The sequence below is a fragment of the Sturnus vulgaris genome, chromosome Z, assembly GCF_052056855.1.
Source record: "Sturnus vulgaris isolate bStuVul1 chromosome Z, bStuVul1.hap1, whole genome shotgun sequence".
In the NCBI taxonomy this organism is placed as follows: Eukaryota; Metazoa; Chordata; class Aves; order Passeriformes; family Sturnidae; genus Sturnus; species Sturnus vulgaris.
In genome coordinates, this window is record NC_142283.1 from 68,150,289 (window position 1) to 68,170,400 (window position 20,112).

At 42.3% G+C, this 20,112-nt stretch overlaps 1 protein-coding gene across 2 annotated transcripts in view; it reads right to left on the reverse strand.

The window, feature by feature from the left end:
- Positions 1-19,585, reverse strand: part of GHR (growth hormone receptor) — a 117,178-nt gene extending 97,593 nt beyond the window's left edge. Inside the window, exon 1 of one of the 2 annotated variants that reach the window (XM_014884261.2) lies at positions 19,433-19,585. The gene's annotated coding sequence lies outside the window, so the exon portion shown is untranslated. Of the gene's footprint in view, positions 1-11,499; positions 11,611-19,432 lie in introns of those variants that run through there. The other variant, XM_088156557.1, reaches the window with a different exon arrangement.
- Positions 19,586-20,112: the final 527 nt, after the last annotated feature.

Below are 20,112 nucleotides of genomic sequence, written 5' to 3' on the forward strand. Positions count from 1 at the left end.
ACAGACATTATTTACAAAGCAAGAGTTCTGGGAATCCACTCATGAGTTAAAAGAACTTCTGTACTGCTCCAGAGTAATGTTAGCAAAGCTAAGTGCTGCTTTATTAAGTGTAGTACACACACTTCCTAATGGAGAGCAACTTTAATTGTCAGAGGGAGTCCATCTTTACCATCTAGTGTGAGATAAACACATTTATGTCAGGAATTTCAGGAACAAGGGAAAATGTCCATTTTCTCTTTTTTTCCCCCCTTAGAAAAAGATATCATAAGTAAACTAGACAAACGTTCTTCAGAGCTACTAAACTCTTTCAGCCTTTAGCAGGTATAAACATAGTGAAGGAAGGTTAAAAGTTACAAAATATTTCACCTTCTGAGAGCAATCTCCTCAATTCCATTCAGGCAGACATTGATCACTCCAGTTTATAATGGAAATAGCCACACACGGGAAAGAAAAGAGGACAAGTATTTCTGATGAGTCATTTTGTTATTTCTCAATAAATCTTTCTCCTCCCTTCTCTAAATGCCTCTTCCAGTAGATACAAACATCAGAAACACATTTATTAAGTCACATTGTACTTTTGAAAAAGCTGCTCTTTTGACATTTTGATGATTAGAAAGCATGCAAGTTACACAAACACAGCAATATCATTGTAGCTGCATTTGACTTGAAGGGAATTTATTAGCTAACAATGCTGATGGTCAGCACAGCAACAAAACAACTCTCTCTTCTGGGTGATCAAGAGTTGAAGAATTTAGGTTTGGGTGCAACAGTATGAGCCATAGGTGACAAGGAGATAAACAGCAACACTTCCTGCAGGAAGGCTCTGGAATACTGTTAGAATTAGCACTAAGACAATGAAACAAATACACAAATGAATATATCGGTTTCTTTTGAGAGGAAAACATCTTAAGCAGTACAATTAAAAAGAATTTTAAATCCTCCATTGCAATCAATTAAACATAATCATCTCTCCTTTTAATTAAAGGCCACTTGTCACTACCCTGAAGTGACGAATAAATTGCAAAGGCCAAAACTGTTTCCCAGTTCAGTATTCATTTATCTCCCAGTGACAAGTGGCATTGAGTGTCATTGAGATGGTTTAACTGTTGCTTAGAGAAAAAACACGAAGAAGAGAGGGCAGAATGTGTCTTCGCTTTTAAAAGGGGCTTAATGGTGAAACATGCTAAAATTCCTATACTTTGGTAAAGTTTGGGTAACATTCTGTTAACCAGGAGCATGCTCTCCTGAGGTAGCAATTCAACTACATGAATTCCAGCAAGCAAACAACTGCTGGTTATTTTAATATGGAAAGTAATTTTTTATGTTTTTAAACAAATATTACTCACTCCTATATACTAATTTTACTCCTGTCCCTTCATTGCACTTGAAACAGTTTGTCCAACATTTCCATGATAAAATGCACCTTGTTGCTCTCCCTCAACACTGCCAAGGAATGAAATAAGCCTTTTTCACAGAGATGCATGTGTTCTCATCCTGCACCACTGATTTCTACAGTGGCTTATGCTTAGAAATTGCACTGCAGAGTCAGGACCTAAGTAGTGCTCACCCTGAGAAAGCAAGCAGTATATAATATATAGATATATCTGTACATTAATTTGCTCACAGGCTGAGAAAGAAGATGTAGGAAAAGCTGCTGTTTCTACTCTGTTTTAAATAGTTGAGGAATTAATACACCAAAGACGGTGAATAGGATTGTATTAAGAAGTTACTTAACTTCCCAAGCTTACCACAGGCATTTAACATAAATGACGCTAGCTTAAAAATCAGCTTTCTTATTTCTTCGGGGGCCTGAGCCTTTAGGATTTGCAAAATTCTGTAGGCAACACTGAAGGCTGTAAAATTTCATTAAAAGTAAGAGAAAGGCATATTGCATCTCTTTGAAAGTAAAATGCTTTTAGGCATTTTATAGCACTATGTGCAAGTTCAAATCTCAAGCAAGGTGCTAAATGGACATGGAGGTAAACCAAACAGAGTGAATCTTGTTACATGTATTCACCTCTTTTCAGCATCCAACCCTCTCCTAATGAGAAGAGAGGCTATACCCTCCCATAAGGCATTTAACATTATTGACTGTCACAATATGCAAGTGGACAGTGCACTTTTTAAAAAACAACCCCTTTATTACAATCAACTGGCTTTATCAGAAGCTCATATCCATAACCTCTCAAAAAGACACCAGCCTCTTTCAAGAAGTTGAGCATAAATGGTAACATCATACACAAAAACACTCTTACCACCTGCCTGGCTGGCAAATTTTTATTTAAATATAAATAGCATTAACTTTCTCCATGTGATTAATTTAGCAGGTTAAAAGGCTTCCAGAATATACAGTACTGATTTAAGTGGCCCAAGGTGAGCAGTAATTATATCTGAGCTGTCATAGTGGAAATGGAATGCAGAGTGATTAATGCTGAACAGGGAAAAATCATTATTCCTCAATACGGAACAGACCGATCTTCAAAGCTTCTGTAAACCAGTCCTTATAACCCAGCACTGCTTTTTGTCCTTCTTACCCCCTAAATGCATGAAAATAACAATTAAAAGATTAAAAAATCCAGCATCTGGATTAAGATGAACAAACAGGCTGCTAAAGGGAGCTCACCTTTTGATACACGTGCAGTGATGGTCAACCTGAAAATCAAAAAGAAGCTGGGATGTCCAAGAGAAGGAGACAGGCTGGATAACAAGGGAAGCAATCTGTGCCCAAGGCGAGTGGATGAAGGTCAGTAGGTGACTCCTGACAAGTCTTACCTGTTGCATGCTCTCAAAAGATACCATCCCTTCCTACTTGCCCAACAGTCAGAACTCCCAGCTAAACGTCACACCCATGTGTTACCTGCCCATCTCCATCTCTAGGTATGCACCCCATCCATTCATTGTCTCTGGTAATGTGAATATACCCATCCATGGTGCTAAAAAGTCAGTAACATGGAAGATGTCCACTATGCATCCCACCAAGTGCTTTCACAGCAAGAGAGAACAATCACCCTCAGCACACTTTGGAAACTGTGCTCTTACTAAGTTTTCCAGGAATAAGCCCTCTGACAGAATAAACAAGAAAATCTGTAAAGGGATCAGATGGAATTTTAAAGGCAAAACTATTCTGTGTGAGAGCAACAGCCCCATGTACCCAAAAATCAACAACCACATTCCAAGTATTCTGGAATATGAACTCAGTATTTCTTTTGTTATCAAAGTTTACAAACCTGAGTTGATGCCAAAAAGAAAGGGAACATTCTCATTTTGCAATAGACCTCAGGGAGAGTGAAAGCCTTTTGAGCAAAAGGGCTCTCTTCCTGTAGCTGAAGACAAGAAGCCTGCCAGCTTAGGAGCTGTATTTGCAATGTTTTGTAAGCAGCACTTAGGATCCAAAGGGAAGCTGCACTGTCAGATGCATAGCTTGGCTACTGCAGTTACCACCTTAGTCCACGAAAAAAGGAGAGCCAAGACCTTTACATACCAAAAACCAAACAGGATTTTGGCGTTGGCTCTAACAAAGGACAGCAGCAGGGCATCAATGTCATGCTAATACAGCATGGGATTTGTCCAAGATCCACAGCAAATCCTGTCATGCCCACACCTAACCTGGAAATAAAGATGGATGTGGTGCGTTTCACTAAAGCAATTTTCAGTCTGAAGCTTCCTCTAACATACATTTTTTTGGGGCAGCATCTGAAGAAAAAAACAAACAGAAAAGACCAAACAAAAAACTGATCATGTCTACAGACTTCTCATGATTCAATACATTTTTCTCATTGCTGTATTACAAGATTAAATATGACATCAGTCATATTGTACACTGACCAATGCAGTGTAAAGAGTTACAGGCTAGGCAGCAGTTTTGCAAGGAGAAGAGGGAAAAAAAGCAAACCAGTGGAAATCAAAAGGGAAAAAAGTTGATGAGAAAACGCCATCGTCTCACAGGCACCTGGAATTATGTAGTGCATTAATGGGAGCAGCACATGTTAGAGGACTGCTCCTTTCCAATACTGATGCCAAATGAAAGACTGTGCCAAAGAGGGCAATGAAGATAAAATGTTCAGAAAACCTGATTTGTGGAGAAAGCTTTAGAGAGTGACTGTTTACAGAGGAGACACAAGACTTGTGCTGGAGCAAGGAACAGCAAGGTGAGCCCAAAGTGCTGCAGCCTGAAAACCATGCAGTTGGTGGTGAAGCAGTTCTTCTCCAGCTAGCTAATCAAGAAAAGCAAAATGACCTCTAGCAGACCCTGTGGAGTGCTGAGGGGCTCTGCTGACCCATCTACACGGGAGGACACAGCTTCCTATGCACACTGCACACTTTACAAAGGACAGAGGTGCTTCCACCCAGGGCTCACCATGGCACCAGCACCAGCATTATGTCTACCACAATCCTTGCCCAAGAGTAGCATCTTGCATAATCAATACCTTGCATCAGTAAGTAATAATTTAATTAAATTTTGTCTTTTTCAAGGCATTTCAGAATCCTCATGAACACTGTAAAAACACTTACTTCTCTATTAAAAAAACATGACAGGAGATAGCCTGGCACTAAAAATCAGTTTAGTAACAGACCCTTCTGGTGACATGAAAAAAATTCAGTTGGCTTCATTCATGTTGAGGTATAATTCTATAGGAAGACTGAAACTTTTATTTCTAGTGAATTTGTATCATTTTATGCAATACAAAATATTTTTTATGTTTGTATGAATGCACTTGAAATTATTTGGATTTATTTGAAATTACTTCTGTCTAGCTAGTTTTTAACTCATTAAAATAATTCTTCAGACTGAAAAAGCTTTTATTTTAAATGTATTTATCCACTCCAGCATTTATGAGTTATACAGTCATAGCTGCTTCTGAGAGATGAAACTATTACTCTAATTCAAACCAAAAGTTGGAACTGCTTCATTTTTTGAAAACTTTTGGTTTTCCAGAAAAATTACTGGCAATTCAGAGGCAATCTTATAGTGAAAAGTTTATACATGTCATTGCACAGAAGAGATTAATTATCTTCACTGTAAATTAAAGATTCCAGCATTCCTGTGCTGTCATATTTCATCAGGCTATATTCAAAAGTCCTTTAATACCTCAGATTTCAGAAAAATATTTTCTTACAGCTATTTTAGCAAGGTACAAAGAAGCAACTAATATTAGGAATCATTTAATTGGGAATACAGTCTACAAAAGCATAAGTATTCATCATGCAGCACAGCCACAGGTGACTATTTGTTTTGTTCAGCACCATAAATTATACTGCTATTTCTGAATGCTGCCAGTTCTCCAGGGCAGGCATCTTCATATTTGTTTAGCATAGCTGACTGAATTGCAAACTATGGCTGTGGCACTGTATAAGTAATAAATTATTGTCACTCGAGCCAAGAGTCTTTGCTCCTGTTTATCACAGCAGACAGAACATTACCAGCAAAATTCAGCAGATACCACTGAGAAGCAGGCACTAAACTGAGGTGGCCTTGCACTTCTCATAGCCTGTTGAGTCTTTACAGAAGGCAAATAACGATTCAGGTATATAGTGGAGAAAACAATAGATCATGTGGGTACCCTTCAGCAACTTTAACAAACTTTGGAGACCACCCACACAGACAAGCTACCATGAGGTCACATTTCCCATGTGCTGGCTGGTACCTAGGGCTGGGAAAAAGCATATTTGTGCCTGGCCAAAACCAACCTTGCTGTGGGCTGCTGCCAAAAGGACTTGACTAGCCCTTTTTGGTGACAAGGCAGGCTCCTAGGCTCTCCTGGTACCAGGCAGTTGTGGAGCAAGTTGCATCAGCCCAGTGAAAACTGAGCTCCCAGCCAGGGGTGCAGCTCATGCAGCCTGCACTACAGCCCCCATGGCAGAGAGATGAGAGCCACCCCAAATAATCAATCCGGGCTTTGATTTTCAGCCATAGCCATGGAATGCAATTTCACATCTATTATAAGCAGCCTGTGTATTGACACATGCCCCACAAGGTTGTATGACTCTTAATTTCAGTCAGTCTGAAAATTTACATTCTGTCTGAGGAACAACAGCTATTTTAGGAGATAACAGGCTTCCGATATTCCAGCACATTTCTAGAGTAGTCAAGCTGTCACATGACTGTCAAGAAAGAACAAAATCTAAAGGAGCAAAGGAAATGCTGGCTGGGAAGCTCTTTTCTTCATCAGCGCAGTTTCTATTTACCACTAGCCTCAGGTGAGTTACTGTAGCTCACCTGGTAGCCTATCTGAAAGGTCAGAAGTGCAAATCTCCTTCTCTGTACACATTTATGAATTTGTGCATACAAAATCTGAATTTGCAAACACAATGCTTTCCTTCGGTAAAGCATGCCACAGTATTCAGAATACCTGCAGGGAAAAATCACATACTTACATGATTTGAAAATAATTATATGCTTGATGATTAATTTCCAGTTATGAAACGCAATAATAGTCTTACTCCTTCAAGACAAAATGCTTACTGATAGTAAGAGACAAGCACGTTACTCTTTTAGAAAGGAAGAAGGTATTATGCCCACACGTTTCTTTCTCTCAATAATATTCTACCTTACAGAATGACAGAATGGCTTGGGCTGCAAGGAGCCTTAAAGGTCATCTAGTTCCAACCTCTCTGCCATAAGCAAAGACACCTTTCACTAGACCAGGTTTCTCAAAGCCCTATCCAACCCAGTCTTGAATATCTTCAGAGATTAGGCATGCCCCACCTCTCTGGGCAACATATTTCAGTGCTACACCACCTTCACAGTAAAGAGTTTCCTCCAAATATCTAATTAAATCCCATTCTTTTTCATTTTAAAGACATTCTCCCTTGCCATATCTCGGCCTGCCCTTGTAAAAAGTCCCTCTCTGGCTTTCTTGTAGAAGTCTTTTTTTAAATTTTTTTTTTCCTTCCTAATTTTTTTTTTTTGCTAGCCTAGCTTAAAAAAAAGTAATCAAATGCATTTTCCTGTCTACAAAACACCCAGGAACATGCCAGAAAGTAATTAGAAATGACAAGCATATAATGACATACAAGCTGCAAGTATTCAGTTTTTAGCCTGGAAAATAAAACACTTAACGGATATGGAATGCTTTTGCTCCAGCTCTTTTATGCATAGCTGGCATGACTGATCTGAAAAATAAGAGAACATGTGCCAGTCTACTCTTCAGGCAGAGTTCAAACAACAGAGAAATTTAAAAAGAGGAAAAAAAAAAAAAAATCAGACTAACCATACCAGGTGACTGAATTAACTTTGCAGAACAACGAGTCTATCTGAGGGCCTGCAGAAAGTCTCCACAAAGAGACTGGTTTGTACTTGAAGCCTGCCGGATTCCTATTTTTGCTAAAGAGCACGTTTTTAGCCATTCTGAGACTGGTGAAGAAGTGCTTGTTTCCTGCAGATAAGTCATCATGTGGCAGAGACAAGAGTTACAAACTAAGATTATCTTAGAGGATACCTACTAGTGGTGTTTTAGTTTTTCTGGATTTATGGAAAAAGCTTTTAAATAATTTTGACAGCCCAATGTGAATTTTCTGAAACTATGCTGAATTTTGAGTGAATGCTTAGAAATCTAGTACAGTATGGAAAACTTCAAAATAAGCAGATTTGCTAGTGAGCAACAGGACAGACTGACAGCTTGACTAGAAAGTTCCCTTAAATCTCAACAGAAGCAGAGCTCCTCAGGCTCAGCTGGCTGATGAACAATGGAGAAAAGTTTTATGATGGAAAAAAAGTTGTTTTTTTATTGTGCAACTTGGCAGCAATAGGTTATCAAAGGTGTATCTGTCCCAAATAACGCTGGCACTGTACTTCAACTACTTAGCAAAATAGCTGTGCAGCATATTATTGTCCTGTGCCTCATAGGACAGGCTTGCTGCCAACTGGGTCATACAATAATCAACAAACCAGACTCCAGAAAGGATGCTAGATTCCTCCCAGCAGCACCTACCATGGAAACAATCAAATATCCTCAGTGCGTATAGTGCTGGATTGTCACTTTATTAACAAATTGCACAAAGGGACCTGATCAGCAGGTATCTTCATACTCAGCCGTGAATCTTTAAGTCATGTAAACCTTTCAGTTCAGACTACTGCCAAAAAGAACAGCAGGACGAAGAGGAATAGTCTGTAGGATCCCTGGACTCTTGGGTAGGATACACTATCCATGAAACACAAGCAACACCTGGATTATTCCTAATTCCAAGACTGCATAAAAACTAAGAGCACAATATATTCAAAACAACACCAAAACACTCAAGTATTCCCCTTTTCCAAGGGTAAGGAAAAAAAAGTATGAGGTTCTGCTATGGTTTGGAAAGCAGTGCCCGGAGCAGAGCCTTCGAAGGCTCACATCTGGCTGAGGTCTTTGTGAACTCACTGCCGAGCCTCCCATGCAGTCATGGACAGGGTTATGGCTCCATTCCTAGCCACAAGCTCCGTATCGCTTCCAGGAGCTACTGCTTGGGAAAAACAGACCAAATCTTTCACTCTGATCCCACAATCCGTGCTCCAATTCCTTTTTCACAGCTACACTGACATCCCAAATAGAAGATGCTGCATGCATTCCCACAGCTAACAGGATAAAGCTGAGAAATACTTCCCTCACAAATAAAACTTCTACCAGCTTGTCTGTCATTCAAACTGTAGAACAGTCCACAGGATAGAAATAATCTCCTAAAACAACTGGACTGATAATTGGCTTTGAGCAATTTGAAAACTAATTTCTGCCACAGTGGCTGCTCTTCTCTTTCATTCAGCATGAGCATCTGGCAACATGTGATTCCACTGAGCAATCTTGGCAAAACTTAGAGACATTGTTTTGAATTTCCTTCACAACTTCTCAATGCCCAACTGTATTAATAGATGAAGAGAAGCTACTCTTGTGGGTCTTCCTGACCCCATGATAAATATTTCTAGTGGTCTGTGTGGCTCTTTTTTATCATCTCAACATTTGCTTAAATTTATAACAATTAAATGACCATGCTCTACACAGTGATTTGCTGTTAATCTAGGGAAAAGCAGCCAGTACTTAAACACCCATGAATACGTTTCTTAAGCCAAACAATATCAAGAAGTACTAACACTACATAAAATACACCTAAAATCGTAAAATTATCTGCATACAGTTCCCTAGGGCATTATGTCGTTTCTCAGAAAGGAGTTACAATGACAATTTTGAAAGCATCATTCCTCACCGACCCCACACACCATGAGTCTGCAAAGAAAAAGTCAAAGCAACAGGAGCATTTGTTTTGACTTTTTCAAATAACAAAATAAGCATTAGTTCTTTCCTGTAGTAACTGAAGTCCTCTGCCAAGACAAAGACAATGAAATGAATGGTAAGAGCAGTAGGGATCAAAAGTCAATGCAAAAAGCCAGAGCTGCCGATAAGCAACTATTTATAATGTAGAACACACAAAAGGTCAGTGCTGTTGAGGCAGAAGTACATACCCTCCATCCTTGATCTACATTGTTAGGATTACTTGATGTCTCAGTGCCTTCATGCATCCGAGAAAGCTTACACAAGGTAAAGTATCGATACTAGCCTGTTAAATGTCCTTTTGGTACTCCTTGTCATTTTTATAATGCCCAAATTCCTCCAGTGCTGTCTGTGTGACTACAGAACCCATAAATGACTACCAGTCATTTGTGTATGAACTACACCAATGAACAAAACATAGACTGACTTCCATCTTTCCCCAGAAAATGCCTCATTTCTGTCCAGTAATTGCCTTAATGAATACAGTTGTTTGTTCAGCCTTCCTGCTCTTCTCTATTGGCAAGTTTCCATCTCCACTGGTGCCACACTTCTACTGTCTTCTGCAGCTCTGCCCTCCTCTTAGGGATGGACACACGACACATGGGCTGGATCATCATCTGCTTCTCTGGTATTAGAGGCCACCGATTGCTGAGTTCATATACATTAGTCCAAACTCAGACCTCAATTTCTGCCCAGCAAAGGGAGAGTGGCTGGTGAGGAACAGGGGATGGCAGCTGTGTTCACAGGCTGCTGGATGCTCAGCTGAAGCCACAGCTGCTGTCTCTGGCTGAGCATATCCAGCACTTTCCCCAAGCTGGTTTCAGCCTGTGTTGTCTGAAAGGCTCCACAAGGCAGAGCCTGTAAACAAGCACACTGCTTTTGACCAGGTATTTTAATTACATTTTGTAAGAGCACCTATCTTATTTAGAATATAATAGAGAGTGATCAGAGCATCTGATCTGAAAATATCAATCTACTGGGACATGAAGCAACAATGAACAGTCCCAAGAAGAGAGAGCTGTATGACCTGCAGGCCCTGAAGCCACAGCTGAGACTGTTGCTCCGTAGTACTGCTCAATCTTCATGGGAATGAATGTACTTCTCTAATTTTCAAGATATTTGGTAGAGCAGGTGTCCGAGATGTAGAAAGTGGAAAGGATAATTCTTCTTTTGCCCAGAAAGCCACAGTTCTGCTCCTTATAAATGGGATTGTATATATGAACAGTTCTCATGAACAGTCATAGCCTCTTGCAAGATCAGGTTCCCTGGCAGGAACATTTTAGATGTTTAAAAACTCCAAACAAAAAGGTAACTAGTGAGAGACTGGTCTTCTATTTCGGCCTAAGAACAAATGGTGCCAGTCCTCTTTTATTGACAGCTTACATTTTGTTTCCCCAGTTCAGCACTAGTAAATAAAACACAAACTGCAATATAAACAGTATGTGTACCAACCACTCACATATAAAATGAGAATGACATCAACTGTTTGATGCAAAGATACCATCTTTCTGTTCCCTCTGTTTTTACATGCTGTTGCATTGACAGGCTGCTAAAAAATATTGCAACCAGTATGCTATTTGGAAAGCATAGCAATGCAAGTCACTGGAAAAATCAGTCCTACTCTACCAAAAATATTTCTACTCCTAGCATAGCTTTATCCATGAAACACTATGATCTTTACAATAACAATACTTTTAAAAAAAATTTAAATCATCGTAAAAAGATACTTCTGGGTACAATTCAAATTACAACAGAATTTTTCTATCATCTTGAGGAAGCTGGTTTTTTTACTGGGTTTTAGTCCAGCTGCCTCAAATATCCTTAAACAAATCATTAGTCTTGGTCTTAAACACGTTCTTTTGATTGCTGGGTACCTAACGTTCAGTTACGTGTTCACATAAATGTCCACTTAAAACAATGGAACCAAATGCTTCAAAGCCTATAACTTCAGTCTTTCCAACAACCATTAGCTACCCAGGCTTTCATGTCCTGGTCTTCCTACTTGCACATATTAGATTTTGTTTTACAAATGATCCAGAATCTGTATGCAGTCCCCGGCTCTTGATCCTTCAATGTCTTCTCCTTTTCTGCATGATTTAGTAAAGTGAAACACTCAACACATTCTAACACTGTGAAAAACTTCTTCCCTCTTCTCACTGAAGATCTCCTGTGATTAACTTAGCTTCCCATTTCCTTGGGTTTGAAAAAACATTCAAACAACAGGCCAAAGTTATTTTAAAAAATGTGCAACTCCCACCTCAGCAAAGAAAACAGGAGCATGTTCTTTCCTTTCAGGGGATGGATTTTTTTATTCACACTGGCTCCATAAAGCTCCCTTGGGCTCTAATGGAAAGAGCTCTTCACCTTCACCTGCAGTAGCAGAACAAGAGAGGAAAAGGGACCTGCAATGATTTTCACAATATACCTAATTACCATAATAAAAGATTTTATATTTGAAAAAAAAAGCAATAGAACAGGCCACAACAAACACATGGGTACAACAGTAAACAACATTATTTTTTCCATCATGGCATTAAGTGCACTCATGTATGCCACAAGCTGGATCAAACATACAAGGGCCAAGCATATTGCTTAATTCCCCTGTACGCCAGATACAGGTCTTATACCATTATATACCATAAGCCTGAGAAATCAGAAAATCACAGAAATATTAAGGATGGCAATGCACTGTAATGATCAACTAGCCCCAGTCTCCTCTGTCATGCACAGGGACACCTCCCACTAGACCAGGCTGCTCAAGGTTTTATCCAACCTCGCCCTAAACACCAGTGCTGGGGTATCCATAGCTTCCCTGGGCAACCTGTTTCACCACACTCATAGTAAAGAATTTATTCCTTATATCTAACCTAAATTTCACCTCTTTTGTACCCATTACTCCTTGCTCTGTCCCTATAGTTCCTGACAAAGAGTCCCTCTCCAGCTTCCCTGTAGCTCCTCTTCAGATACTGGCAGGTTGCTATGAGGTCTGCACTCAGCCTTCTCTTCTCCAGCCTGAACAGCCCCAGCTTTCTCAGCCTGTCTTTTCAGGGGAGGAGCTCCAGCTCTCTTATCAGCTCTGGACTTGCTCCAGCAGTTCCATGTCCCTCTTACACTGGGGACACCTGGGCTGGACACAGTGCTCCTGGTGGGGTTTCACAGGAGCAGAACAGGGGACAGGATCCCCTCCCTTGACCTGCTGGCCAATGCTCCTTTGGATGGAGACAGGATCCCCTTGGCTTTCTGGGATGGGAGCACTCACTGCTGGCTCGTGGTGAATTTTTCATCAGCCACCAGCCCCGAGTCCTTCCCCACAGGGCTGTTCTCAATCACTTCTCTGCCCAGCCTGTGGGTGTGTCTGGGATGGCCCCAGTGCAGGTGTAGGACCTGGCACTTGGCTTTGCTGAACTCCCTGAGGTTTGCATGGTCCCACCTCTCAAGCCTGTCCAGGTCCCTGTGGATGCCATCCCTTCCCTCCCCTGTGCTGAGTGCCCCACCCAGCTCAGTGTCTGAGCTCAAACTTGCTGAGGGTGCCTCGATCCCAGTGTCCATGTCACTGACAAAGGTGTTGAACAGTCTTGGCCCCAGGACCAAGCCCTGAGGGACATCACTGGTCTCCATGGGGACAATGAGCTGTTAACCACAACTGTGAGTGTGGCCATCCAGCCAGCTCTTTATCCACCAAGTGGTCAATCCATCAGTTTGTGTCTCTATTTGTCTCTCTAATTTACAGACAAGGATGGCCTGCAGGACAGCATCAAACTGCATAAGCCCATGTAGACAGTATCAGTTGCTTTGCCCCGGTCCAACAAATCTGTAGCTTCACCACAACAAATTTTTCAGGCAAGACCTCCCCTTCGTATAAAGCCATGCTAGCTTTATAATGATGTGTAAAGCAAATGTTCTTGTTCCTCTTGCTTCAATGCAAATTAGGCAGGCCCCTCACACCACTTAAAGAGGTGAATGCCATGCTTCCTTAATGTCAGCTCTAGCACCTCTGCGGCCAGCTAGAGCCCTGAGAACCATCAAGCACAACCCACTGCAGTTAACTCACTAGTGTGTGTGCCTTGCGGTTGACGAAATCACATGCCGCTGAAAAAGACTGGACCTAGTACAACCAAAGAAATTAATTTTCTCAAAGCTACCCATTATTTCAAGGAAATTAGCTGTTCAAACAAAATACTTCCCTAAGAACCAGCCATAATGAGGCACAGGCTTCTATACAAAAGTAACTTATTTTTCTGAAATGTTTTTTCAACTGATATGGCCATCCTAATTAAAGCACCTCAGTGCTGGAAGATACCAGAGCTCATCACACAGCTCCACAAAAATAGCCTTTCTCACAGGGAAGCGGAGGGCCGTTTCTCCCCCTCTCGGGCTGCAGTCCCTCCGTGCTGTACACGCTGTCCTGCAGCAGCAGAACTGGCGGGCGTACAGCCGGCCAGCAGTCACCGTATCACGTAACAAGCACCTCTCCTGTGCAGTGTTTGTTAGCAACACCCAGCACGAGCAGACCCAGAGGCACACTGCCGCTCTCCAAAGGTCAGAAATCACAGCTGAAAAGTGTAAAGCACTGTCTCACACACTCTTTCTGATCCTACCGCAAGAACACTGCAGCTGTAAGATAAGCTCATTCACACATGCTGGACCAGTAGGCTGGCACTATTTGGAACAAGCACCAGCTTGTAACATTTCAGCTGCATGTGTTGCAGTTATACGTGTGCCTTAGGCAAAACCTGCAAACAGATTCTAGAAAAAGAGCAGGATTTCCCACTGCACCCTGCAAGTCATTCCTTCAGGTGCCTCAAGTCACCTGTTTTATGCCCTAAGCCAGCCAGGACTCAACCTACAAGACCAAAACGACAGCATAAGCACAGCTCACCAGGCTTGATCTATATGTCCTATGAAAGAGATGGCCCGATAGAGTCCTGACCATGTTGTATTCTACTCTGTTAACTTGACATCTGACTTAGTCCTTAGAGCTACTCTACTCCGTCTGACTGCAAGCTGTAACAGTCATTATGAAAGCTATGGTTTTCTTAGAGGTTTCTTTATAAGTAAAAGTTCCACAGTGCTCCCCTAATATAGTGTAACAGGCCCAGCCATAAAATGCTGAGATACAGCAAAGATACCCAAAGATACAGAAGCTTTAAATTGCCCTTCTTTCAGTCCTTCTATCAGATTTTCCTAATTCTTGGCAGAACAGGTAAAGTTTGGTCCCAAATTAACCACAACCAGTCTTCTTCAACCCATGCAAAGCAAGGGACAAGAATCACCATCTAGAAGGTATCCGGCTTTGTTTTCACTCACTTTTTATAGCATCACATAAAGCCATTAGCAATGCCACAAACCATCAAAACACCAAACAGTAAACAAGGCATAGCTCAGAACAATTATAAAGCAGGCTCACAACATGGCTCTTGAGCAAACACAGTTTAATAAGCATTCCGTAACAAATTCAAACAATATTTTCAGTCATGCAATAAAGGAGAGCCCAACTCATTTTCTAGGTATTGCTCTAGCCTTGCTGCAGCTGGAAACAGGCACAAAAGGCAGAAACTGACTGCATACTCTTTTAACTGAGATAGCTGGAATAAAATGTGATGGTTCTTTCAGTCTGTTTCTTCTGTCCTACAGGCTGTACTTCATGGTTAGACTATCCCCAAAATCCAACAGGCACAAAGGGAGTTTTTGGCTATACCAATAAGGTTGTAGAGATAGACTGTGTATGGATTAAAACCCCAAACTTTTGCATATTGGTCAGGCACAGAGATATCTGTTCACAAAACTAACACATATACAGTTTCTACCCAGCAATCAATGCATCTTAGAGATTTACTGCAATATAGAGTTTTACTGAGCCAGTTTTCTCCCGAGGCAGTAAAAACTCAAATTCTATTTAAATGCTTGAATGCTGTAACATTACAGTTGTTATTAATAACCTCTTTCCAACTTCCCCTCAGAGTTGTTTGTTAACTACTGTTTTTTTTTGTATAAAATTATTGTTGTGCATCCAAAATAGTATTTCATGTTTGGACTGAACACTTACAAAGTTTGAAGACCGTAATGGATTTGTGACAGTATTTAAACAGCTTTTGAAGTTCTAAATATTAATTATCTCCATCTCTGTTAATGTCCTATTTAGATGCAACTGATTATTCGTAATTATTTTTTTCATATATTACCTTTGTTCTAGGATTACAAGCAATAAGCTTATTAGGTGATCAGTGTCAGCAATCTGCTGCCTTAATGAGCACAAAGCTAGCAAAGTATCCTTGCTTTGCACATTCTGAGCTCAATTTCACACATTATGAACCCATCCTCAGTAGTCACTCTGTACACTAATGCTCTGAGTTTTGCTAAATGGCTACAGAAAAGGAGAAATGGGGAAGCATATATCATTCCACATCAACAGAATGAGTCCTATCTTTATTCTCTTAATGCAGAGAGGTTAAAATTTTCTGCTATGTTTACCAGAGTTTCATATCCTCTCACCAGCAGTCACTGTGCAGAGGTTTTTTTTGTCTCCACCACCTCTCCAGCATTCTCCAGGCAGCCCTGTATCACTTTCCCCCACAGGACCACGATCCCACACAGTGGATCCCTTCCATAAAACCTAACTGCTAGAATGGCACAGCAGGACAAAAGACTACATTGCAGACTGCGTCAATACAAACAGGAGTACTTTTGTAACTCTCACTTATAAAGCTGAACATGATTTAGTAGGTATGGGTGTTGGCATTGCTGTCTGGATCTCTTGGCAAGTCAAAAGACAAACATAAATGGTTTAAATTAGCATGGTAAGTATGAATAGCATGGCAGATGGAGTTTTAAAACTCAGAAACACTTGATTACTTGTGTAGCCCTTCAGCTCCTGAGTACATGGTAACAAAGTGGGCCAATACTACATCTGGAAAGTTACTCTGACCCAAGCGTCTCTGCACATGCATACACCACCAATTGTGTTTTCCAGCAGTTATTCCTTCAGTAAGAGTAATTTTAATTGTCTTTTACATCCTCACGACATTGCACATCTGAAATGTCCAGCACATAGCAAGGTACATTATACTATTCAAGTGAGACATTAAGTTCCACCCTGTTGCAAGTCACCCTGCTACTGTGAAGCATTTCTGAAGTTTATACTAACTAATTAATAATGAAGAAAATAATTAATTTTAGTGATTAAGGTACTTTCAATAGAATACTAAAGGTCACTAAAATATTAAATGTGCTTAAATGTATTTTCCGTTCATAACCTGCAGTACACGTGATATGGACAACACTCATCTCTGTCAGAAATCAGCCTTTCCAATTTTGTTTCTCATACACTGAAAACCAGCTCTTTGGTAAGAGGATGCTTATTCCATCTCTCATGAACTAAAATGATGTGTAAACAAACACCCACCTCATACAAAGATTTACACTAAGATTCATATACGGTGAAGGAAGATCTCCCTTGTGATAAACAATTTGAGCACAAAGTGTTCCTTCAAGTCCTGACATAAATCTGTTCCTGCCAAGCTAGTATCTCATTGCATCAGCCTTTCGCCTTCGCCACACCGAAGTAGCAGCCCCACTACCTCCCTCCCCGTTTTCCTCATACTGCCCTCTCCCCAGAATTACTACCTCAGCTACACTTGGCCAAAGAATTGTCTTTCCATCAGACAAGTATTTGGTAACGAGGTAAGAAAACCCCTTTATTTAGAAGAAACCTGGCCCTCTAGCTAACCTATCATTGAAGGACTCCCCTGTGGACTGCGTAGACTCATTACACGGCTAGTAACCTTGCCCTTTCTTACCCCACCAGCTTTATCCTCCCTTCTTTTTATTCCTATAATATTTATTCATTTGCAATGCTTTCGAAATGTTTTGACACATACTTTAAGATTGCGAGATCTTCAACTGGGCTGAATGCAAGCATGTGCTGTCGTGTCTGATAAAGCAGTTATTTTTCAATAAGAGAAAAAAAATTAAAGCATCTCTACCTGCATTTCTTTCTCAATGACAAATATGCACAGCTTCTACTTTATTCACAGAAATCTGGTATTTCAAATACAATACATGACGTTATATTTATTCAGTTCAATGCTCCTTTCCATAGCGCAAGATAAAATAAAATTTCTGCAGCAAAAGTTTCATTTATCAGGGGCAAGGCCTCACTCCAGTTAATATAAGCATATGATATGTACATACAGTCAGGCAAAAGAGACCCTGTAAGTGGAAGTTATACTCTGAAAGGACCACTATATACTCATACTTCCACAGTCTCCAGTTCATGAAAAGGAACAGTACCAATCTACAAACGGGAGATTTGCCTTCAGAGGTTTTGATCATTCCTTATTGGAAGAGGGCACAAGCGGTCACATACAGTATTACACGCTACTACAGTTTGCAAAGATGTTTAGAACTGAGCTCTATAGATTTCCCCAACACAGCCAGTGTGGCACAGACACCCACATACCCTCTGGGAGCAGTGCCTTGGGCTGCCTCTACAGAGTCCTTGATTTTTTTACACTTGAATGGTGCTACACTGTGCTGAGCAAATGCATCAAGACTAGGAGTGGAAACAGCCCATGGTAATTAAAACAATGATTGATCATAGTCAGAGAATTTCAAAATATTTGGTGGCTGTCTATAACTTCTCTATACATTAGTATAAGTTTCAGCAGTTGTAGTCATGTATTTGATAAAAGTATCACTACCACTTACTGGCAATGTTAGAAATTACTCCTCAGAAGGATTGCAAGCTGTCTTGTTTGTCAATCCTTTATAACTATTAGAACATGTTAACATCATGAATTAACACGGCAAGTAGCAATTCTAGTAATGCGAGACTGAGATGTGGTGAAGATGAAAGACATTCCTATTCAAGCAGCTTAAGCTGTCTGAATAACTTTCAGTAATACTTACATTTATCACTCAGAGCCACAAGACATCTCAATTGTAATGTACTTTAATCTCAATATTTAAAATAGCATCTTTTAAATAAACACCAGCATTTAAACATGTCTTACCAAATCTCCTTAAATTGATTCTATGCCCAAGTACATTTTCATTGCTGATGTGAGCAACCAAGTGTATGCTATCGTTAAGAATCTTTCGGATTTAAGCTAAAAAGATCTTGACAAATAACTTTCAATTTTTCATATCATATTGCTTAAAGCATTAATAAAATTGGATCCAAATGAAGTGGTGGGCTACAGTTTTTTAATTGCTTCATTCTTACTTTTGAATTAATCATGACCATAAAGATGACCAGGCGTGGGTCTTTTGCAGCTGCTACACAAAAAGAAAAGTTAAGCTGTGACTGAGCACCTTAAAGTTAATAATACACTCTACGTTAAGCAAAATACACTGTACTGAAAATATGAGTAACTAATTGACATCCACTAATTTGATCTCTAGTGTTAATCCTGTGAGAGTTTGCAACAAGTTTTACTGAAGACCTTGCTGTGATAAAGCACTAGTTACTCTACTGCTATATAACTTCTCTGTTTGCACACTTCTGCTCAGAACGCTTGCAGTATTTGTTTTTCAAAACATTCTCTGTTTTTTTTATCCTATACAATACTTACAGCATGCTACACAATAAGAAACAAAATTATGAACAAATAGCATTTAAGAAAAAAAAAAAAGGTGGAATTGCAGAGACTGTATAAACTGGAATAAACCATACAGAAGGAAAATTCTGATTAGGTCTATTACGGGGGGGAAAGATTGCGACGCTGGCAGCTAAACGACCATTCTTGCTCTGCTTTTGAAATCCAAGTCCACACATAAATGAGGGTGTCTCTGAAGAAAACTGTTTCTCCAGATCTCCGAGGCTAGGCTTCTCTTCCCCCGGCGCCCCCTCCATCACCCTCAGCACGGGACGTGACAGGAATTCTCACCCCCCGCCCGCCGTCCCAGCCCCGGCCGGAGCGGACGCCGCGGTCCCGGCCCGGCTCCGGCGCCTCGCTGCCCACTGCAGCGGGACACGGGCGGCCCCGCTCCCGGAGCGGCTCCGACATCGGCCGGGACCGAGCGGCAAGCTCGCAGACCCCTCGCCAACCCCGGGCGAGGGGAGGTGAAGCCGGACAGGAGCCGGACTCCGGCCGGTCGCCCCCGGGGGCGGGGGGGCCGCTGCGCGGCCGCGCAGACGGACGGCGGGAGCGGCGGGAGCGGCGCGGAGCCGCCGCCCGGTCCGTACTCACCGACTTGCTCGGAAACTTCCCCCAAGTTTCGGCGGCGCGGCGGGCGGCAGCGGGCGTGCGCCCCCCCGGCGGGCGCCGGCACCATGGGAGCGCCTCAGCGAGCGGCCGCCGCGGCGGCCCCAACTTCTGGGGCGGCAGCGACCGGCAAAAAACGCCAGCGAGAGCGGCGGGGCGGCGGGCTGAGCCCGCACTCCTCCCGCGGGGCGGGGCGGGGCAGGCGGAGAGCGCAGCGGAGCGGAGTGGAGGGTGGGAGGGGAGGTCAGCAAGGGGCGGGGGGCGGCGGGGAGCGCTCCCCAGCACCCCTCCCCACACACCGTCCTCCGGCGGCAGCAGCAGCAGCGGCGGTGTTGGCACTCACTTGGCTTGCCTCAGCTCGCTCCGCGCCTGTCCTGCCCTGCCGGGGCGCGGGGCACTCAGCGGCCATCGCCGCGACCTCGTCCCCCTCCTCCTTCACCCCGGCAGCTGCCGGCCCCGCCGCCGCGGGGAGAGGAGCAGAGCGGCGAGGGGCAGCGTGTCTGGCGGGGTGGGGCGGCTCGGGGAGCCCCGGCCGGTGCCGGCAGTGGGGCTGCGCCGCGGGGCTCCGTCTAGAGGGGCACGGCGCTACTGCAGCGCGCACCCCGGCCGGCCGGCGGGCGGCAGGGAGCGCGGCCCCGCCGCCGGCTCTGGGCGCAGTCCCACCG